Below are 18808 nucleotides of genomic sequence, written 5' to 3' on the forward strand. Positions count from 1 at the left end.
GTACATTGGATAGCATGAGAAGTTCAGCTGAGGCCTAACCATTTCCAGCGGGAATATTAAAATGGGATTACATGAAGATATACGTTACGATATGATTATTTGACCATCCTGAAAAATAAACCCCTTTTTTTACACCTGTCAACAGGTGTTTTTAAGTGCTACAAATAGTTAAATCTGCAACATGGCTTTCAATCATTGGCCTCCTTTGGAGAATATATCCAGCTCTTGAAATTTGGATGTCCATAGATGAACTTTAGGGAGATCAATAGCTGAGGTGCTCCAGGTAGAAACTTAAAATCTGTTCACTGCATCCATATTTGCCTGTTCTTGGAGGCTGGACTGAGGCCCACTTGAAAATACAAAATCTTAGTTCTGCTGTTAACTGCAGATTAATTGGCTCATCAACCCAAAAAGTAATATAAAAATATTTTCAAATGCAGTAGAGATCAGGAAAAAAACCATCTGCAATAAATTATTATTTATTTTTTGCCGTTATCATCTTGATTCATATTCCAGTATCCCAGCAATAGTATCTGAAGCATTGGTGTTCACTTGCAATAAAGAGATTTTGAGGTTATCAAGAGCTTCAGTTCCAATTCAGTATTTAATCACCTGCCAAAGATATTTATTGCTGTGTATTCTCCAATTCCATGGATGTTCCCTCTTAATTATTAACCATGTCTCTAATTTTAGATCTATTTTTTAAGAGAAAAATCTTTAGTAAATGAAACAAAACAGGCGAGTGTTGTCAGCTGATTTTATTTCTATCCTAAAGCAAATCAGTGACTAAATATGGCAGCATTTTTATTGCCACCAGTACAAACACATGCAAGCACCCTACATATTTCAATCATTTCTGCAGTGGTTGGTTTTATTGCTGGGTTTAATCGCTTTAATTCAATGCAGTTTATACAGTGGTTTGATGTAGGTCCAGTTCCAGTAAATTAAAATGTTAACACACTGGTTACTAGAGTTTTACTTCATACCTGCTTGTTTCATTTTCAGGTTCGATGTTACTTTTTTCTGTTACTTGAGCTTTCAAAGGAAGGGAATCTATTTAGAAGCATATGTTTTAAAATATGGAGACAGCACAGTTCATTTTCTCACGATGAAAGCATATTTTGGATAATCATTTTTTTCCAAACAGATGCCCAGTTTATCTCACTTAAATCAACTGTTTCTGACTGGACCAATTCCTGGATGAGTTAATTGAGCATGGCTAAACCAAAAATGCTGGACTAATCCAAGGAAATAGGAAGAGGTGATGACTGTGAAGATTCTCAGCTTTCAGTAAAGGTGTTTAGTTGTTTACTTATATTCTCACAACAGAAGGAATGTAACAAACTCAGCCCACTGGAAATAATTCTGGATAATCTCACTCCATTACTTTCAGTGAAATTGAGTCTGCTCACTCTACCCTTGTGGACCAACATCTCGGGGAACAAGAAGGTAATAGCTCATTCAGGCAGTACAAAATAAGTGACAGAAGGAAAGGCAGACTGAAAGCTGTGTGTCTCTAGTTTTTAATTCACATTAGTAGTCCACCATTAATGTATTAGCTTCTCAATAGCTACACTGAGCACAGGAAATCAGTGAAATGCTGTCAGTGTTGTTGGCAATGCTGTTCATTAATGCCAGACTGTCTTGCACACATCACAGCTGTCCATCCATGTTCGCTTTTCATACTTGGAAATTTTGGTTTGGTGAATATTGATACCTTGTTTGATCCTTTCCTCCCCCCAGCATCTCCCATGAAATCCTATTCTGAGAAACACATACTGAAAGAAAATTCAGATTCTTGAATATCTTTGCTATAAAAGAAGCTTACTTTCTATTCTCAGTGCTTTGTATACACTCATCTGTCATTTCTGTAATAAAGTTCATAGGCAGACAGCCCATGAGACCAGGCACAGACACCTATCACCATTGTAGCACAAAGCTGAGGCAGGGGAGGTTTAGGTTGGGTATCAGGAAAAAATTCTGCACACAGAGGGTGTTTGGGCACTGGAACAGCTCCCCAAGACAGTGCTCACAGCACCAAGACTTTCTGATTTCAAGAAGTGTTTGGAAATGCTCTCAGGCACATGGCGTGACTCCTGGGGTGCCCTGTGCAGGGCCAGGAGCTGGACCCCATGATCCTGTGGGTCACATCCAACTGAGCATATTCTATGGTTCTATGATTGAAAAAAAAATAAAAACATGTCCTCTGGATCTGAGGGTCATAGTTTTTATGGTTAGAGGCTTTATTATGAATATTTTGGTTAATTATTAATTTTAAATGTTAATAATTATACTGATTTTGAGTTCTGTTTTAATAAGTACTACTGAGATGATAATAACTGATGCAGTTACCAGTTGTTTAATGTTTCTGAAGTCTTTCTTCAAATTGATTTGGCCTTTATTTGAAACCATGGCAAAATGTTTCTTTTTGCAGGTCTTCCACTAGCTTACCACTTACCACAATCCTCTACACCTACAAACTAATAATCTCAGGTGAAATCCCCTTGTGTCATTACTGATGTGGCACAGTGATGCAGCTTTAATTAATTGTGGGGTGTCAGGGAAGAATTTGGTTCCTCTCTCTAATGCAATAACCAAGTAAAGACTTTTGCATCCATTCTGCTGCCTGTGAACAAAATGGGATGATGATAAATTGCTAGTTGTCTTAACAGACACAAACACATCCATGACCTTTGAATGGATCCTTTTGCACTCCTGACAGAGGCCACAGCGCCTTCTAGATGGAATATAATGTTCTTCCTATTGGCTTTGGGTTTGAAGCACAGCCATGGAGAGATTTGCCTGAAAAGTTCACACCTTTTCCATGCAGTACCAGGCCAGGGCTCAGAAAATTCACTTAAGCTATGAGAATTAAGAAATGCCCTTAGGTGCCTGACAGCTACTATAAGTAAAACTGAAATACCTGACATTATAGCTTAACTTCTCTCTGCCATTTTTCCATCTAAGGATGAGCATTCCATCCTTTTAAAATGTTAATTTTCAGTTCAAAATAACCCCTTGTATTTTTCTTCTAGAAAATAAAAAATTACTTGAAGGATACCAGTCCACTACTTGTAGGCAAATTTACAATGAGACAATGAGGTTTATTTGCATAGAAGACAATTTCTCAAATCCTTTCACATATATTTCACAGGACTACTACAAAATGAGTGCTTCTACTATGGAATGGTTCTGCTGATAGAAATATATTGCTTTTAGCAAACATGCCTTGCAGCATGGCTTTGAATTGCACAGAAATTATATTCTTCTTCCTACTAACCTCTGCTTGTGATTTTTTATATTTCAACAGGTTCTTTTTTCCAAATTACCATTGTTAAGCCCTTATTAATAAAGCAGAAACAAAAACTCTGAAACAAAAAAATCATTAGCACCTCTGTCTGACCCCAAGCCCTCCCCCTCAGAGAAAAAAAAACCCACAAAAAAATCAACAATTCTCTTCCAATACTTTGTTAAGCAGATGTGCATGTAATAGGCTCACAGTTGTCACAGTCTGATTTTTTTTGGACAAGGCAGCTCGACTGGAGACGGAATTAGGAAATCACTGGCATAGAGGAGGAAGAAAAAGAAATAGCCAGGGGTTCATTCTGTGAGGACTTGTTGGGTCATATGAGGTTATCAACTAAACAAGTTAGTGGGATCACACCCTGCTTGAAAAACAGACAAGAATATGCTTATGAATGACCAAATGCAAACCCCTTTTTTTTCCTGTTTATTATTGTTTTTTTCCTGTTTATTATTGTTTGCAGACACAAAAACACTCAAGCAGATTTCTGAGGCTATTAATAAAAAACCTAGAAGAAATTTAGAGATTTGAGGCTTTAATTTTACCTATTCCCTGTGTGGCTATTTACTATCAGTATTTTTCTGATATTAATGACAATGAGCTGCAAAGTGGATTTGTGACCATGAATGAGACCAGCAGAGCTAGCCCTTTAAAAGTAAACCTCTTCCTCTGAATATTAATAAACTAGATTGTTTATATTAGCTTTTTTATCTATTTATTCCTCTTGTGGATGTCTTATTAAGATCTCCATCCTAATAACCATTTTGATTCATGAATGCAAAAAACCCCCAAAACTGGGCAGCAACCACCAAAATCATCAAATATTATCTCATTTTTATCAGGGTGAGTTGTGTTCAAGAATCAAGAGTCAGGACAGGCAATACTGACTGCAATATGAGGAATTATAACTGATTACAAAAGAACTGAAATTGTTTTTGCTATTCTGAGGCAAATGGAGTAGTACTACTTACCACATTTCTTAATTTTTTCTCTCTTTCCTCCTCCCTCGCCACTACTAGAAAGCCAACAATAGACATTTCAGTGAAAATGTGAGACATCTTTCATGAATTTTAATCTAAAAACTGGGTTTCAATGCATCTGCAGCTACCAATAGGGCCTGTTAGCTGAAGCAAGGCTATGCAAAGAGCTAATGTCTAATATTTGTAAGCTCAGTTGAGTTTGTGTCTCATGTGAGGCATTGTTGCATAAAATGCATTTCATGTTTTGAAAAAAAAAAATTATGACTACAGTCTTTAGTTATTTTTAATGCAGACTAGGGGGCCATAGGGAATATTGTGATTTCCAAGATTTCTGATAAGAATGCTTCTCAACACATGTGCTGGAATACATTTCTGTAAGTCTTTATTCATTTATTTATCATGCTGCAATTCTCTAAAAAGGAAAATACTTGTGCTATAGTGGTATCACTGCTCATACAGGGAACTAATCACAGATTAAATTTAAATAATTTATATGTAAAATTAATTTGCCTAATGGTATAGGAGTTCAGTTAGCTGTACAGTAGCTTTACTGCTATCCTGAAGCCCTTACTATGCTGAATAAGGAAAACAAACCCAAATGCAAAACATCAGTGAACACAATCTGAGATTTGCATAAGGACATTTTCCACATTCAGGATGTGATCTTGGTGCAGGAGCAGACTGGAGTGCAGAACTGGTTGCAGTAAGTGTGTTTTATCTTTTCCAGGTGCCCAGCTGACAGAGGCAGAAATGCACACAAGCTCAGGCATTAGGTACTTTGGCCTGACCCACACTGGTGCTACCTGAAGAAGCCTTTCAGGTCATTTTTGGCAGGCATGGATGAGGGTTTTAGGATCAGAATCTGAGCTATATAACAGCCTTCATGTTGTGGATACAGCAGCCTTCATGCTGTGTTTTGGTGAAAGGCACTTGGCAGCCCTGTGTGCTGTGACTTCAGCCTGGAAACCCTGGTGTCAGGGATGAACTCTGTGAAATGTTCAGGCTTTAATAAAGGAAATAGTGGGTTGCACTAGTGGGGCCGTCATAGGGTCAATGATTGAAATGTTATTGTAAAAAATACTGATACCCTCCTGCTGTTTGATTTAACCTCCCTCTGAGATGAACTGAAGGTTTTGTTAATTGTCTTAAAACTGGTATTAACAGTATACTGAAAAAAAATCTGAGGTCCAACATGCTAGGAGATGGATTTCTTTTAAAATACTGTCTTGGAAATAAAAGCTTTTATTTTTCTGTAATGAATTATATCTACCTAATAAACTACTGCTTTTGTAACTTAGGAACACGACCGGTCTTCCTGGGACATGGTGACTTTTATTGGAGAGTCCACTTGAAATCTTCACTTCTTTTGATCTTCAGCTTAATAAGTTGAAACAAGTACTTCTCCCAGAAATCATAAAATCTCTGCAAATATATTAGGGAAATGGGAAAATTATTGAATTGAAATAGATGATTAAACTGAAAGAAAAATTCTAGACTTTGGGTGTAGCAAATGAGTACTTACACAAAAAAAACCCAAACCACAAAAAAAACTCCAGAAAACCCCACAAAAAATAAACAAACAAACAAACAAACAAAAAACAACACAACCCCTCCCCCCAAAAAAAAAACCCCAAAAAAATACCCCAAAAAACCCCCAGTAAGAGTGGAACATAGAATGTGGAAAGAGAGGGACAGTGAAAAGAGAGGTTGTGTCTATTTACTCTTCAGTGATCTTGTAAATTCTAAACGTGGGAATTACTTATGTGATTCCTTCCTTTCTGTGTTTTTATTTTCCTTTTTTTTTTCTTTTTCTTATCCTGCTCAGGGTTCAAAGAACCATCATCACCACTGCTAGCTTTTCTCCAGTGAGCAGAGAAGGATACAGGAATAGAAGCCTAAAAGTCAGTTTAAGAATGTGTCACCTTGTCCACCCTGCCAGGGACCACATCCCTTTCTGCTGATCCTCATCAAGGTTTAAGGCCTTTGCTCTCTCAGGATCCTCAGGAGTCCAGTGGCAAGGATTTGTTAGCTCAAAGTTTTCTCACACCAACCCTGGAAAGGAAGAGAGCAGCAGAGCTAAGAAAACTACCAAAATAAAAGAATAAAAGTGCCTCTTCTTTTTTTTTTTTTTTTTTTTTTTAATGTGTGTGTGTGTTTGTGATGAATTATATTAGGGAAGATGAGAAAAAGACTGCATTAATTATGGTGAAAACAATAATCTACTGTACTGCAGTACACTGAAGTAAATGCGTGAAGCAGCAAGGAAAAACATTCAGTTTATTCGATAAATACCCTAAAATATTTCCTGCATTGACATGAGGTGCTTCATTTTTCACCAGAAGTTGTGTAAAACCATGTAACCCTTTGCACAGGATTTTCCTCTGCCCTTGGGCCAAGTCACACACTTTCTCTTTGAGCAGCACTCAGATTTCATTCCCTAGCATGTGCATAATGTGCAAACAAGCTGAGGCAGAGGCTGCTCTGGTTTTGGCTCATTATAGGTGTGTGTGGATGTATAAATATATAATTTTTTATTGGACACTTCCAGAAGTATAGTGCAAACACCAATGTTGGAAGGCACAATGAGGAAGTTTTTAAGGGGGCAGGGAGGCATTCCAAGAGACACATTGTTAATGCAGGCATCACTCAACAGGTCACTGCAAACCGCCTAGTGTGCAAATAAAAGATGCTGATTTGGTACCTAATCCTGCTTGCCTGGCAAATTATCAGTTTGTGACACAGCATCATAAAAATGAAGAATGAAATTAAACACAATATTGAGAATTTCAGTATTGTTAAAAGAATAGCAACACCAGCTTTAAAAGAAGCAAGGTGGTAATTTTCTTCCCCCTGTATGACATAAAAAATCTCAGGAATGATCCTGATATCAATAATTTTGCTAGGAAAAATCAGAAGCAGCATCAGCTTCTGCAGAATAAAAGTAAGCGAGATCCATAGCTAAAAGAATGCAGATGACCAAGGCATAATTTTTATATGAACATGTATGAGTGTGAATAAAAATAAGTAGACACAGCTTATAGTCAGGGACAGTCACAGACACACAAACACATCCCATGTGTATGCAAAATGTAAATGCACCTGTCAGGTAGCACACACTCATTAGCCATAATGAAACATAAATGACATTTCCTATGACACATTTCACTAACTGCAAGAATACTCATTTTTAACTAGTATTTTACGCTAGTCATGAGGATTCTGCTAAAAAGTTGTGGACAGACTATTACAAGATAGAATGTTCTTCATACTGCCTCCATTACAATGGTCTTTGCTCCTGACAGAGCTTCCAAAATATTAGATCAGCCCAAAAGAAGTTGAAGAAGAAGAGATCTTTAGATAGGAACATACAGAGCTCCTACATTATGCTTCTTTTTTTTTTTTTTTAAAAAGAGCATTTTAGATTCTACACTTTGAGAATTCACAACCTGTTTAGGAGATAATAAAATAAATACCTATCAGAAAAGATTTTGTGTTTTAATACTGGTCTTCACTGGGATTTTGTTTCCTGGTGGATAAGTAAGAGAAAAACACTAGCAGTCCAGAAGCAGCAGCAGCTGCAGAAACAAAAAGGTCATGAAATGTAAGTGCTATGCAAATAAAGGAAATAAAACAAACAGATCATTTAAAGCATAAAAGAAATAAAAGAAACAGCCATAAATCAACATGCTTGGGAAAGAAAATTAAAATAAAGGGCAGTTTGAAACAAATCAAAATGTCATCAAAACAAAAAATGGCAGAACCATAAAGAACTTATAAAATAAACAGTAATTGAAAGAAATTGCAAATAAAAATAAAATAGAACTAACAGGAGCAACAGGTGGCTGCTCATGTTACACCAAAGACTGAGTGGAAGCAAAAGATTTTGGATTTCTCCAAAAGACAGGAATGGTGTTGGACCAGCGGGCCTAGCTTTTGAGACCATAAGAAATAATCAACAAATCTTAAAGTTTTATTCCAAACATGTTTGAAATTTCTGGCAGTATGGATGCACAGTTGACGACTGTTTTTCCCCCACTATTTGCTAGGCTACAGAATTAAAGAAAACCAAATCAATCCCTCCAGATCCCTCTTCCCAAAGCCAAAAGTGTTGATTCAAACACCGCAGAAGCCAACAAGCAGCTAAATTCCTGTGTGTGTCTTTTGTGAGTGAAGCTGAATTTCAAGTCTGGACACGAGCTGGGCTGCTGGAGTTGCTCTGTTCGTGTTGTGGAGCGAGGTCAGGGAGCTGGGTTTAGTTCAGATCCTTCTAGAAGGCCTGTGAAAAGCAGAATGGGACACAGGGAGAGACAGGGAGGATGAGACAGCCCCAAGAGGAGAACGTAATCACCAGGAGGTGTGCATGGAGAGAAGAAAATTACCAGCTAATAAATGACTGAACAGGCAGGATTTCACTTCTGACTAGACACCAACTCCTGAAGGAGAAAATAAACAAATTAACGTGCTATGTCTGTTTTGCTAGTTGTGACAAATGAATGACAAAGAAACAGTAGTGGTCAAAGTGTTTGAAATAAGCTTAAATTGATAATGGGCCTTAGCTGTGCAGGACAGAGGTGGAGCAGAGGGGCTGCTGGTGTGATGTATTCCTAAATCAAAGGGCAGCCTTCCCAAAACTTGTGGAGCTGGGATTGATGTCCTGTCACCAGCAGTGTGATCCTCTGCTCCCCTGGCACCTGCCTGCAGCTGGGCCCTCTGCCCCGGGCACCCCTCGTGCCAGGCAGGGCTGTGTTTGTGGTTCTGGGGCACTGCAGAGGGGCTCCCTGCCCTGACATTTGTCACCCACCTCCATGGGCTGTGTGACACCTGCACCGAGGGCTGAGCAGGCAATCCCTCCACACCACTGCAGGGAATAGAGCAAAAGTGACTCAGGGCTGCAGCTGCAGTAAGCTGCAGAAAAGGAGTAATTTCCTAACCACAGTAATAGATTAATAAAGTAGCTGAACAGTACATGTTCATCAGGCCTACTAGAAATCCAGCACCATGCACCGTGCTTCGGCAGTTTATTTTGCCTTTTTTTTTTTTTTGTTCTAATATATCTGTTCTTAAATGGCCCCTAAACCCACGCTGTGCAGTAATTTATACAAATATTCACAGGCAACTCTACACTCAGTATATATAATTTTATTGTTTTGACTTAAAAGTCACAGGACTGAATTAAAAATGCATGGGTGGCGCTTTGCCATACTGCACCTAGAGAACAAGAGGCTGTCAGCCCGAGCTCTGTGCCAACAGGTTGCTGTGTACTAGACTAAACTGAACAGCAATAAGTCTACACAGCAGAGCTTTGCTGAAAGATGTGATCACACCTCCTAATGTGACTCCATGGCTCTGTTACTTACAGCTAAATTACATTATTATGACTTCATTGTTGAATCCCAATTCTCCTAATTATAGCCTAGAGATCTATTATTTGATTTTGTAACACCAAGTGCTTCTTTTCTAAATCATGTAATCTCTTGTAGCTTATTAATGTCAGGTTTGTGCACACGCAGGGACTTGGTTGTTTGCCAGGGAGAATCAAATTTTCAAATTTTCACTGTGTTATGTTGCAGGGGTTTGCTTGTTACAATCTAATTATATTGGCACTGAAAGCAAATTTATATTATAAAGCACTTTAACTCTTTCACGGAAACGTATTTGCATATGTAAGTGTCTCGCCATTGGTTTATTAGCTTTTTCATTGGGAAATTTTTATGGGATTCTGTAGAAAAGAATAATAATTTTGAAGCCATTAACTATTTATTTTCCTTTGAAAATGTGAAGGTTTTAATTTAAAGTGATGCTCATTGTAATAAACCCGTGAGTGAAATGCAAGTAGGTGCCACACATGGAACTGGCTTTAAGCTTTGTAATGACAAAAGCGGAAAAATTAAAATTTATTGTTTTTTTAAATTGCATAAATTCTAAAATGCCATTTTAAATTGAGACTGTATTTCCCCAGTATAAAACTGTCTGACAGGTGGTTTGGATTTTATTTACATAATTCCCAATAATGATAAGTGTATTTGGTCACAGGTAGGGTATTTCATACTAAGAGTAAGCTTTAAAGCTTTTAAGTCCCAATAACATGCCTGTCATTAGCTTCTGCTGAATTCAGTGCATGTTTAAGTGACTCATAATCTTCCAGACTCAGAGAGTGAAATAAAAGACTGCAATTCTCAGTGACTATAGTCCCCTTGTATGAGACTTGGGACCATGAGTGATTTTAAAGCTCTCTTTAAACTTCCTGATTTTGTAATGTTTTTCCAGGGCTGTGAGGGCTGTTGCTCCCATTACATAAATAAAAGGCTGCTAGTGCAGTTTCCTCCTCTTCTGGTGAAGCTGTGAGTGGCTCCTGAAAGGAATGGGTCTGCACCACCCCACTCCAATGGCTTCTCCCAGCCAACAGGCCTCCACTCCTTTTGCATGAGGTCAAATAACATTGGCTGCAACATAAGTTACACAACTGCCAGCTTGGTGATTTTTACTCTTTTTTCACATCCCCCTGCCCTCTTCCCATCACTTGCAATTAGATCACTCATTTGGGCTGAATATCTGGGCAGTCAGGAGATCACTCAGCTCAGTCCAATACAAGAGAGATGGAGAGAGGCAGGAGAGGGGCTGCTGCTTCCTCCAAGAGCTATAATGGGTTAGACAGAACATAAAACTGCACCCCAAACTCTACCCTGTCTGCCTGTCTCCTGCACCAGCTAACCTACAGTGTCCAAACTCCCTTCTCAGATTCTGACACCCAGAATTTGGTTGGTTCTGCGTTAAGTGTCCATCATACAGGAAAAAATGTTCCACAGGGAATAATTCTGCCTAATATGTGATATCTTTCTGCCATCAGGAAGAAAAAGAAAGGATCAGCATTCAGCAGCAAGCCTAGTTCTAAGCAGCTTGGGGAAGATTTTGTCATTCACCATATATTTATAAGGGGCTTAGTAGCATGGGGCACAACCTTGCTGCTGTATTCAGGCAGAGGTTTGCATGCTAATATGAATATGGGATTATGATGGAGAAAACATATGTAGACACAGTTGCCAGTAGAAGTAAATGGATTGCACATTTTTGCTGCCAACCTAACAGGCTCTGACCCTGTTCCCCAAAGAAGGTAGGCCCAGAGGTTTAGTCAGAATTCAAGAGAACCTTTCCCATTGGCTTCAGTGGGCTCTATTTCTGCTCCAGGTAGCAAATTAATTGTGGCAAAAGCATTCTTTGATGAATATCAGTAAATACTGACCATGAAATATGAAACAATGATGATGTGTTTCTCAGAAACAGTTTGACAGTACTGATATTAATGAATACTGCTCTATTTCTCCTGTATAGGGAGAAATACATCCCAAATTTTCTTCTTTCCAGATGTACATTGAAAATTACCAAGCTGAACACTTTGCTTGCAAGCTCACCCTCCTGTCATTTGAAGATCCCTATCTTTACTTTTAGCTCCTTGTTAGATTTTCCATTTATTTCTCCAGTCCATGGCCACCAGACCAAAGAGCAGTTGACATCTGTTTATGCAGTTAGTGCTCCTTACTGAATCAAGTCCAATGTCAGTCCTACTCAGTGAATAATAAAGTGTAGCTTCCAATGCCTATTAAAACCACCCCATTGGTGGGGTTCCCTGCTGCAGAAATGTGTAAACTCTACAGCCAGATTTAATGGGTTGGTTTATATGTGGATCACCTTACACTGCACGTCAGTACTTTTAATATTTACCAGGATTATCATCTCCATTCCAAGTATGCATTTGGAATGAGAAGGACAGAAACAACCATAATTTCTGTATAGTAAGGTGGCTTTTCTCTGCATTTCTATTCTGCAGAAACATCTGTGATCACCAGCAAAATTGTTACCAGTCAAGTCAATAGTAAGAATAAAAAGAGACTTCCATGAGAGAATAAGATTCCAAAAGGAAAACTGCTATCAAGATACAGTGGAACAAATGGGTGTCTTATGCATCTAAATGCCAATGTTAATTTTGATGGAGTTTCAGGAATTTTAATCTCTTTGAGCTGATCCCTGTAAAATTCAGGCCTCATGTTAAAGTTCATCTTTAAATGAAAACTGCAATTAGAATGGCAATGCAAGTGACATAGAGATCTTCTGAGTTTCCCCACAGAGTAACTTCATGCACATACACAGACCCATATTACTAGGCAACATAAGCACTATGAAATTTAAAAGAGGAACTCTTGTGTCTTCTGTGGTGTATGTATCAGAGATTGGACCAAGGAAAGCTACAGTCCATGATAAAAAAGCGATGAAAAGCAATTACACAGCAAATTACCCTTCCATGTGGGTGTTTAGTAAGGAATACTTATCTGTAATGCAATTTGCAGCAAATCATTGATCAAATGTATGGATACATCCAAGGGTCCCTCTTACTATGCTATCAAAGTAGCATATTTAATACCTTTATTTAGCTGTCTAACAGGAAGGTGAATTTTTGATGCTAAATGAGCATCAGAGCTTATAGTTTCCTTGTGGTAGATCCATAGAATTATGATCAAATAATGGATTGTGGTATTTCTTGATTACACAGTTAGGGAGCAATCACCTGCCATGTTTGCTTATCTAGTTTATTTTCCTAATCAAGCCACACTGTAATTGAAGATTTTGAAACAAAGTCAGTTCAACTGCTGGAGAAATTGCCACAATTTTGATTCTGAACTTTACATCAATCAGACTAACTGCTCCCATGACAGTTTGCTTTTGCTACAAATAGTAATGAACTTTCTTCTTTTGGATTTTGTTTCAGACAGTTGATACTTCAGGGCTTTGTGCTTTGCCTTGCACTTCTTTTTTTGGTGAGGTGTGTATGTACATCCTGGCCTAATCACATACACTGATACACTTCATTAATTGGAAATTGCAGCAGAGATAGATGATACAACTTGCTGGTGAATCTGCAGATGTTTGAATAACTTTGGAAGAGTAGTAAGGTCTTCTGTGCCCTAAAGCTGTATTTTTTTCACTGTTGCCTTTTTACTACTTATAAATATGTAGTTGATCTCAATCCATTAGTATTTTGTCTGAAAACTGCAGTTTCAGCTGGATTTAATGCACATGCACTTATGGATTTTTTTCCTGCAAATATATTTAATACAAAATCAATTATTAAATAGGAGGGGTGTGAAGAAATTGAACCACAAGGAGTCACCCAAACAAACCCAATTTTTGTTGGCTGCATGACTCATTAGTGAACCTTACTCAGTGCTCCCATTGTGCTGAGTGCCTCATAATGAAACGCACAGGGTTAATGGCTGCAGTGCAGCGGGTTTAAGTGAAACCACAGCAGGTGTGAGCCTTAACGAGGTGTTAATGGGGAGACAGGTGCATGTAAACACAGAGCAGGAGGGCACAGGAGCGGCCAGGGGAGAGGGCAGAGCTGTGCCACCAGAGCGCTCCAAGGGCAGCTACAGACTTCAGCCCCATTGTCCCAGGGTCTCTGATACCGGCCAGTCAGACCTAAAAGACTTCATATCTGCAGTAAAACACTCTGTGCTACCCCTTCTGTGGGAGATGCTGGCACTAGGGAAGCTCCAAAGGCAGCTCTTCTTTATGCATTTGGCTAAATGACATTTCCTAGGAAATACTGTGGGAAGTTTTCCCTGGATTAATCACTGGTCCCTAACTTGGTGAGTGTGGCTTGGCACACAGGCATGCACAAGGGGGTCACATCTCCACCTACCTTTCACAGAAAGCATTTCATTACATTTCCTTCTAAATAAAAAAAAAAAACCAAACCAGATATTGATAGCAAGGGCCCCAAACTGATGAGTGAAGCAGCAATAAGAAATGTTAAAACCCAGCAACCTCAAGTACCCAGCCTGAGTGCCAGGGAGAGCAGATAATCTGATCATCAGCTAAAATCCACATCTTAAAGTAGGAACTGATTCACATGTTCTCAAATGATAAGAAACAACATTTTTGGGGTGGACAGCAGCTGACAATTGCTTCATTGTCAGGGGGGCCATTCCACAAGCATCCATATCTAGAAAAACACTTGCCCAAAGTTAGAAAGTTGAAGCCCCCTTTCAGCAAATTAAATTGTTAGTCTTTGCTACTAAAACTGTGACCTCTCTTATTCCTGCCCTGGGAGACAAGCCTCCTTTTATCCTTTCATTTGACTTTGCAATCTATAGTTAAACAAGGTTTATTGTTGATGGTATCATTGCTCTGACATGTTACCAGCTAAAGGAGGAATAAATCACATGTCAAAATTCTCTGAGCTAGCACTGCCACTGAGATCACAATTTTTCTCCTGGCTAACTTCTAATGGTGGAGTCTCTCATTAACCCCCTTTCAACCCTGAAGATAGAGGCTTCTTTTTCAATAACAAAATAAAAAGTAGAGACCTGATTCTGGGAACTAATAGTTCCAAGAATATGTTTTCTTGACACTGTGGAATGCCATCTTGTTGCCTGTTATACTCTGTTTATGGTACACATTAATAATGTTTGGGACAAATAAAAATGAATTCCTTTAGAGGATTCACAATGAACAAAATCCTTAGGAATAAAAAGTTTTTAATAGAACTTTTCTTATTGTTTGTTCTATTTTGACAGTTTCATCTTCCTCTTAGCTGTGAAATGAGAATATAGGATAAATCAGCTCTAAATATCATCCTCACGGTATTTTTTTAGGCTCCTGACATAAGCAGCATTGGCTCAGATTACTCAATTACCTGCTGGCACTCTGAAGTTGCCTAAAGAAATAGCGTGAATATATTGCTGGAATTTGCATTATATGTGAATGGGTAGTAAAAAGAAAATCTGGATTCTTTGACCTCTTTGTGGTTTGTATTAAAAAAAATCTAACTAGGATCTCTTGTGTTAGAACAGCTGCATGCTTTAAAAATGCTCCTAAAATTTATTTACTTTTAAAAATGCCTTTATTTATAACTTTTCAAGGTTAAAAATTAAAATAGTCTATTTCCATTAAATTACACTGAAAAAAAAATTAAACAAGAGAAATACAAAATGTAATGACCCTGCTTGGGTCTCATGGAAAAAGGAAAAATATGCTAAGCTCTGAGGATTGCTTGTTACTCTTTCAGGTACTCTTTTGAGCTGTCCATTTTTTTCAGTTTGTAAGGCAAGCTGACAGGCACTTTGGACAACTTATCATGACACTGTGAGCCATAAATGTGATGCAGTGCTTCATAAATGTGACAAAGTACTTCCAAAACAACTGTTGACTTTTAAAGGCATCCTACTTCTCTAAAAGGAGGATATTTACTCTAAGTGCAGTTTGTAGGGATTCTCAGCTAATTTGCTACCTACGCATCTTTAATATATTTGTGAATTCAGAAAATATTCATAATTGTAAGTATCTATGAGATTACTGTATTTTAAACCAGGCTTGACAGCACAATAGAAACCAATAAAAGAAAGCATCTGTTGTACAAGTGATGCTTGAAAAGAAAGACAACTTGAATGCAAATAAGATTTAAAAAAATAAATTTACAAAGAGACTGAAACTGCATGTGTATGTCTGTACTTCATTCTCTCCACATCATCTCAGGAACTAAACATAAAAATACTATTGTTATAATAAGAGGGGCTCCAATGAAAACTGAAGTGTAGAGGACTTAAGATAGAACAAAGTGGTTTCCCATCAGATTGGTACATTAATAATCTATAAAAGATGATGCACATTTAAATTTTCCTAACTGCTTAAAACTCTATCCCACTGCTTGTGTTACATGAAGAAATTTTGCTGAAATAAAATACACTTCTAGCTTGATGGCTATCTGTGAATTCAGAGTGTTTTTCTCAGCAGATTGAAAAAATTCCAGCTGCATCCAGCCTTACACTGGGAGAGATCAAGTGATATTTACAACTTTAAATGCAGTCAAACTAATGGCTTCAACAAAACCTTCCCACTGTTATTGTCATCATATATCACATGAGTCACAGGTAATACTGATGCAGGAAACTTTTTAATGTGAGAACAAGTTATAGCAAAATTAAACAGTGCCTGATTATAGAAATATATTCACCACTAAAGCTGAAAACAAAAGTATACCCAAAATCTGCTCTGTGTCTGTTTTCCAGGTATGGTCCAAAGCAAGACATTTGCCACTCAGTAAAACCCTTGGCAGGTGGAAAAGGCAGCTCCATTGTACTTTAGGTGGTGTTATTTCTATATATCATCAGTTATCATCAAGGAAGAGCTCAGGCGTGGCAATACCTGCCTCTTGAGGCACTGATGAAAGTTCTTTTATTGATCATTTCTAGTCAAGCTTGGTTAAGAAGTTGTGATTCCCCTCTCCACTCTGTGTTTCCTCACCACATCACTGTGACACAGCATTGGGGCAGCTACACACAGCTGGACCTGAGCAGCCTCAGCTTATCCATCTTTATAAAAACTTTGGTTCTTCCAGTGATTTCCAGAAGCAACCATCAGGATAAGCAGAGGAAGACATGAAGGGCTTTTATCTTTACAGCTCTGTTCCCCAAACTGTCTGCCATGACAATTCAGGAAATTCATCCAAAGGCATTGACTTGTTAGTCTAGTTAGGAAACTTTCAAACAAGGCTTGAAATAAGGTGATGATAAAAATCCATCTACTGTAATAAAAATGATCCTGGAGGTTAAAAGGGAATTACAAAAGAGAAAAACAAGACTGTGGTAATAAGGAAGCCAAAAGAGACTGGAGATGAATTTATTTATCCAACCATCTGTGGCAAAAAGGAGCAGGTTGCTTTAGCATGTAGTATAGATGAATTTCAGAAAGTGGAGAGAAAAGCTCCAGCTGTGATAGTAAACCAAAAGAGTTCACGGCATGCAAGGAAAAAAAAAGAAGGTGGTGGGAATAGCAGATAAAAAAAAAGAAGGTGGAGGGAGCTAGATGGCAAACCAGCTGAGAGATCTGGTGGACAGATTCTTATAAATAGATTCAATAAATTGTATGAAAAATAGGACCTTGGAGAAAGTGGTGGTTACACCATTAAATATGAAAAGCACACTTACCACCTGTCTCAATTGAGACAAAAAAGGAAATGTGGCAAAGCACTATAAAAGCTTCAAGATCTTTGTAGTATAAGGCAAAAGAAAATAAGGACTAACAAAATAGAAACAGGGTTGACTAAATATGTGTACAAAGATTGACATGTTAGATTTACATAAAAACAGCTGAAGTACAAAATGTCTTATCAGTATCAAAACAAATAAAAAGAGATTAGGATAGAAAACGTTGATTCCTGATTAATGAAGAAAGAAAAAAGGAAATATCCATTACTGAACTTAGAAAAGAAAATGAAAGTAGGTGTCATGAAACAGACTAAGGTGTTTTCTGCCCTTTTTAATTCCTTCTGCATCAAAAAGTTTAGTTGCACAGCTAGATTTCTCATTTAATATGTGTAGAATCTGCAATGTGAAGCACGTGAGTAAAGTTGGTTTAGAGGAGTTAGATGCATTGCAGGCCCTGATGAAAAACCCACCCTAAATTTTTTCTAAAGCAAGTCAGAGTAATCTCTAAACCAGAAATTATTATTTTCAAAAAGGTGGAAAGGCTGGGAAAAGTCCCAGAAGAATTAGAATTAGAGAACTGGAAGCTGTCTTTATTGAAATAAGAGGGGAAAGGACTTTTGAGCAGACTGGCTTTTAGAAAGGCACTTGTCTCAAAAAGCCAGGAAAACATAACATGTCCTAAGGTAAATACACAGAAACCAATGTTCAGTTCTGAAAGTTACACCTTGACATTACTGGAGACCCAAGAAGTCTCTCTTGGTACTTTCACAGATGTAATTGGATTGGCATGGTACAAAATGCAAGATTAGAGAAACCAGCAGAACTTAAGAAACTTGAGATGTATTCTCTCTCAGATGCAGGACTGAGTCTTCAGCTTGAAGACCTCGGTCCTGGGGGCAGATCTAGGAGTTTGGGATTACAGCAGGGGAATTTGCATGTCTTTTCATTTGGGGATCTGATTCAAGCTGGCACACCACGATTAACTGCAAAGTCTCAGATGGTTTTTATTTTTACATATTTATTTTTCCCTGCCACAAGATACAAACTAGGATGTTTAGTTAGAAAAACATGTTTAATTGTACTCTGCATAAACTTCCATTTAGAAAGAAAATGTTTTTCAAATAAAGTTCTTTAAATGTTTTGTGCCACATCTGGACTTTTTTTTTTTTTTTTGTATAAAGGATCTGAAAAGAATTTAGAATCCCAGACTCCTTGTGGTTCTCACATCTTCATAAAAAGGCAGATACTAGAATGTGCTTGCTGCTGGGAACTGACACTTCACAATTAATAAGGGAGGAAAACGTCTCCTACTAAGCACAGGTTTGATCCTGTAGTGCCTAGGAGTTTTGCCTGAGGGTCTTTCTGAAGAGGACTGGGAATTGTATGCAAGATAGGGAAGGGAGCTTTAAAAGACTGTTTCCTCCTGTTATCCCCTGGTGCAGGGGCTGAGCCCATTCATCCTGGCATGGCCTGTGTCACAACGTGCACATGCAGCATTCCCTGTGGGCGCTGGAGACAGGAGGGTGTCCTCCTGCAGCCACCAT

The 18808-nt window shown here is 38.1% G+C and overlaps 1 long non-coding RNA gene across 1 annotated transcript in view; it reads right to left on the reverse strand.

Annotated features, from left to right (window-relative positions):
* Positions 1-4586: 4586 nt before the first annotated feature.
* LOC102066483 (uncharacterized) overlaps positions 4587-18808 on the reverse strand; it is a 107214-nt gene continuing 92992 nt past the window's right edge. Inside the window, exons 3-4 of the long non-coding RNA XR_271035.3 lie at positions 6207-6336; positions 4587-5706 (exon numbers count right to left, since the gene is read on the reverse strand). This is a non-coding gene — a long non-coding RNA (uncharacterized LOC102066483). The remainder of the gene's footprint in view (positions 5707-6206; positions 6337-18808) is intronic.

This window comes from Zonotrichia albicollis, chromosome 6 (assembly GCF_047830755.1).
Source record: "Zonotrichia albicollis isolate bZonAlb1 chromosome 6, bZonAlb1.hap1, whole genome shotgun sequence".
In the NCBI taxonomy this organism is placed as follows: domain Eukaryota; kingdom Metazoa; phylum Chordata; class Aves; order Passeriformes; family Passerellidae; genus Zonotrichia; species Zonotrichia albicollis.